The sequence below is a fragment of the Sardina pilchardus genome, chromosome 23, assembly GCF_963854185.1.
Source record: "Sardina pilchardus chromosome 23, fSarPil1.1, whole genome shotgun sequence".
Taxonomy (NCBI): domain Eukaryota; kingdom Metazoa; phylum Chordata; class Actinopteri; order Clupeiformes; family Clupeidae; genus Sardina; species Sardina pilchardus.
Genome location: NC_085016.1, coordinates 24,527,929 through 24,532,928, shown reverse-complemented (window position 1 = coordinate 24,532,928; position 5,000 = coordinate 24,527,929). Strand labels below are relative to the sequence as shown.

At 47.8% G+C, this 5,000-nt stretch overlaps 1 protein-coding gene across 4 annotated transcripts in view; it reads right to left on the bottom strand.

Moving 5' to 3' along the window:
- LOC134071433 (tyrosine-protein phosphatase non-receptor type 4-like) overlaps window positions 1-5,000 on the bottom strand; it is an 82,270-nt gene that overhangs the window by 19,180 nt on the left and 58,090 nt on the right. The gene's annotated exons all lie outside the window — the stretch shown is intronic.

The window sequence follows — 5,000 nt, the reverse complement described above, 5'->3', positions numbered from 1 at the left end:
CGGTGACTGAAAGAGGCTTTTATCGTTTATTTGTGGTCATCACTTACTGCTGTCGTGTGAGATTGGGCGTCGGGCGTTTGAATTCTGCTCATGTCGGACCGCTAACCTATCGCCAGGTCACCTAGAAACAGAACTGACAATCCTCTGGGAGACTCCCATCACAAACTCTCTAGCCAGGTTGCAATGTCATCATCATATCAGCTTCGACCGTTTTGATGCCAGAGGTTCATTTGCATGGCATGATGACCAGTTATCTAGTCGGAATTACGGTTTCCTCAATTCACCTTCGTAGCAGGAAAGTTGGAAGCCCTCACAGCTTGGCCCCAAATAAAGACACTAATTCATTCATCTTTGAGGTATTACAAGGTGAGGGTGATTTAGCAGACGTTCTGACCCAAAGCATCAGGTCGGAGACTCGGGTTATCGGACCTGGACTGACCGCGGTGACACAACAGCAGTGAGCCCAACCCTGTTTCACTATGTTTCTTTGTGATCATCCCACCCTAGCACCTAGCAACCAACTGTTCACTTAGCAGCCAACTGCCAAATGTTCTGATGGAGCTACAGTTAGATAGCTATGGGAGCTAGGGGAACTGACACGAGAGTGTCCATATTTGAAAATCATACTTTTAAAGGAACATGGAGACGCATGTTGTTTTCCGATCATGTTTTGATGCGAATAAAGAAGAGACAGAAAAACTCTCCTGTGATTGATGATGGAGTGAGCATTTGTTATTGATTACAGATTGTTTTGTTATTATCGAATGAACCGATTTCATATATGAAGAGGCTCAAGTGTGTGTGGCTATCTCTGTTTATGTGTGTGAGTGTGTGTGAGTGTGTGGCCAGGCTGATGGTCTCAGTGTTCCGACAGTGAGCCATCATCACAGCTGTGTGTACAGTGATCCCTGCCAGGGGAATCAACATGGGACTCGGTCTGTGTGCGTGCGTGTGGTGAGGCAACAGTGTGTGTGTGTGTGTGTGTGTACATGGTGAAGCAACATGGGACTGTCTGTCTGCGTGTCTGTCTGCATGTGCGCGTGTGTGTGTGTGTGGAGGCAACATGGGACTGTCTATCTCTCTGTGTGTGTGTGTGTGTGTGTGTGTGTGTGTGTGTGTGTGGAGGGGGTGGGGTGGAGCGTAACATGGCCACCATAAAACCCCACGATGCCAAAAATGAGTGCCAGGATACTGACATGATATCTATTGTCAAATCTCTGGCCGATACTCAGGGCTACACACCACGCGCTCCACCAGCAAACAGAGAGTCCTAGTCCAGACCAATCCTAGTCCAGTCCCAGTCCCAGTCCCAGTCCCAGTCCAGTCAGCAATGGAGTACAAAGGAGACAATAATTTTCTTAAACATTTAGGGAGCCTGGCTTCCATTTGGTGAAACAGGCTGATTTTCAACATCCCTCTAATTCTCACTCTCCTCCTCCACTTCTTCCATATCTCCTTCTCTCCTCTACCTCTATCTCTCCTACCTTTTTGCCTTCTCTTCTTCAACCCTCCTGATCCTCTCGTTCCCTCCTTCTCTCTCTCTCTCTCTCTCTCTCTCCCGCTCATTCTATCCCTCTCTCTTGGTCTCTACCCTCCCCCCCTCATCTTTGTTTGTGCTCCTGCGATCTGTTATTAGAACCCAGAGAGTAAAAGCCTCCAGCTGTCAGAGGACACACACACACACACACACACACACACTCAGCTGTTCCCTCCACACCTCACAGGCACTGAAGAGGTTGATCTGTCTGTCACATGCATTAACACCCCCAGCCGGGCTCCAGGATCAATGAACACACAGAGCAAACGACACACACACACACACAATCACTTAAAACGATCCATAGACAAAGAGTGCTTCAAAACACCACCCAAATATAGACTAGCTCAATTCACTGAGCCTGCATTTCTACAATGGCAAAGCCCATTATTTGGGTGGGGAGAGTGTTTTTTGGTGTGTGTGTGTGTGTGTGTGTGTGTGTGTGTGCTTTCTGCATGCCAATCTGAACGTCCCAGCGTATCCAAAAGTGCTCATTTACATAATTAACATAAGAATTTGGGAGAGAGAGTTGTATGCACTGCTACTCAACACACACACACACACACACACACACACACTCACAATAAAGGAGGATGCTGAATCCTTTAGGACTCAAGCTCTCCTTTGAGTTTTGTGAGCGCATGTGTGTGCTTGTGCGTGTCAGCGTATGCTTGTGTGTTTGTGTGTATTTAAGTTAGTATACCCGTGTGTGTGTGTGTGTGTGTGCGCAGAGTGAGGCGTATGGGTCCAGGGAAGATGCCCATTAAAGTGTGTGTGCGTTTGTGTGTTTGTCCAGGGAAGTTGGAAGTTGTAAGTTGTCTCTGTGTGTGTGTGTGTGTGTCTTTATGTGCGTGTGTTGAGTGGCCTGTAGGTCCAGTGTGTGTGTGTCCAGAGAAGATGCCCATTAAAGTGTGTGTGTGTGTGTCTAGTTGGTAGTCTGCTGGCGATGCCATGCCTCCACACCCGGCATTTACATAATAAACACACCCGCCTCAGAACGACAGCACAGAGAGAGAGAGAGGGAGGGAGTGTGAGTGTGTGTGAGGGTGAGAGAGAGAGCGAGAGAAGAGAGAGAAAAGAGAGAGAAAAGAGAGAGAGCGAACAAGAGAGCGAGAGAGAGAGAGAGGGAGGGAGTGTGAGTGTGTGAAAGAGAAGAGAGAAGAGAGAGAGAGAGAGAGAGAGAGAGAGAGAGAGAGAGAGAGAGAGAGAATATGACAAAAAAGGGGGAGTAGAGATAAGAGTAAAATAAAATGGCGAAGAGCATATGTCAGACAGCACAGAGTGGACAGAGAGGGAGAGGAGCTTATGAGCTGCAGAAAGAGAGAAAATAAACAACGTCCACCAAAATAAACAATCAACAGCAAACAACTCCGGCAGCGGCAGCGTTCTAGAAGCATGAGATACAGGCAGGGGGGGAGCCCTCTTGCCTCAACCCCGACAGGTGAAACTGCTGAGTCAACAGCCCTCAGCCTACTAAAGCCCTCTGTGTGTGTGTGTGTGTGTGTGTGTGTGTGTGTGTGTGTGTGTGTGGAGATTTTCCCCTTGCAGGGCAGTTTTGGCTGTGTGTGCCAGGTGGTGGAGGTCAAAGTGGAAAACACAGAGCAGGGCATTCACAGCTCTCACCCGGTGTGTGTGTGTGTGTGTGTGTGTGTGTGTGTGTGTGTGTGCGCGCGTGTGCATACATCTGTGTACGTACGTCTATGTGCGTGTGTGTGTGTGTGTGTGCGCGCATGTGTACATCTGTGCTGTGTGTGTGGAATCATGATGAGTCAATGTTCGTGTAGGAACGAGCAGCTGATTTCAGTCAGTGACGAGGAAGTAAAATGACTCCACTGGCTCCCAAGCAGACAAACACACACACACACACACACACACTTACACAACACAGACACACACAATAATATTCCAGCATGGCCGAACACACATTTACACAGCACACACACACGCACGCACACGGTTGGGCTTTGATCTGGCGGGGTCGGCGGTCTTCACTCGAGTTTAATTAAGTGAGTCTGCTAATGTGGTTGAAGGCACTTTGTGGTCCAGACTTGGTAGTTGTTAGTGCTGCACAAGGACAACCACACACACACACACACACACACACGATAAAGATCGGCTGTGGAGTTTATAGCAGTGCTGTCTACTGCTGCTAAACTGACAGGAAGGCTCCACGTCGACTCTGCTGGTGTGATGTGTGCGTGCGTGAGTGTGTGTGTGTGTGTGTGTGTCTGTGTGTGTGTGTGAGTGTGAGTGTGTGCTCCTCTCGGGGCGTAAACATGTTTTACGGGCACTTTTAAAGGCCCTGAGGTCTGACTCGGAGACTCCTCCCCACCCCCTAACGGGGAGAGAGAGAGAGAGAGAGAGAGAGAGAGAATAACAGAGAAAGAAACAGAGAGAAAGAGAGAGAGAGAGAGAGAGAGAGAGAGAGAGAGAGAGAGAGACAGAGAGAGAATAGAAGAGGGTCTACAGCAGAACCTAAAAGTCTTAAACCAACACCGGCAAGAAAGCGAGAGCGCGAGCAAGTGAGAGAGAAAGAGAGAAAGAGAGAGAGAGATACAAAGAGAGAACAGAAGAGGGTCTGGAGCAGAACCTAAAAGTCTTGCACAAGTTCTGACAAGGGCCCTGAAGATTAATCACCAAAAAAAATAAAAAATCTGAAAGATTCCAGATGTCGGGCAAATAATTCAACTTTGGTTTACACTGAGCGTGCAAAACTTCAACCTGGTCGTGAATGATTTGAAAGAGAAAGCAAGACAGGCTTTTGGAAGCCATAAAAAAAATACAGCAGTGAAGTACATAGCCATTTAAGCACAGAAAACCACACAGATAGCCCTAGAGGGTCTTCCCTGTCCCACACACACACACACACACACACAGGTCTATAGTTTCTATCACACACACACATTTTCTAGGTCTAATCCCTACACCCAAACCCACACAGAGGTCTAGATCTTACAGGGCTCTACCATAAGAGCTCAACCTGCAGACATGATGGAGACTCAGAACCTGAGGAACCGTTCACAACAGTTCAGTTGAGCACACACACACACACACACACACACAGAGGTCTAGATCTTACAGGGCTCTACCATAAGAGCTCAACCTGCAGACATGATGGAGACTCAGAACCTGAGGAACCGTTCACAACAGTTCAGTTGAGCACACACACACACACACACACACACTTCCAGAGATGAGAGCTAACAGGGCACTCCTAGCAACAGACAATGTTGATGATTAACGTTCGCGATTAACATCTCAGCAAGTCTCCATGACGACATCTCTTTACTTCCTCGCAGCTGCAGGTTGACCAACATTCATACCAAAACACCAAAATACCTCAGTAGCCTCATTCATGACATTTTCCTCAAGCCAGCGTTTTCCAACACCCTGCAGACAATTTGTCACGTTGGCAAAACGTTTTGCTCGTCAGGAGGAGGACATTTTATTCATTGATGACAAA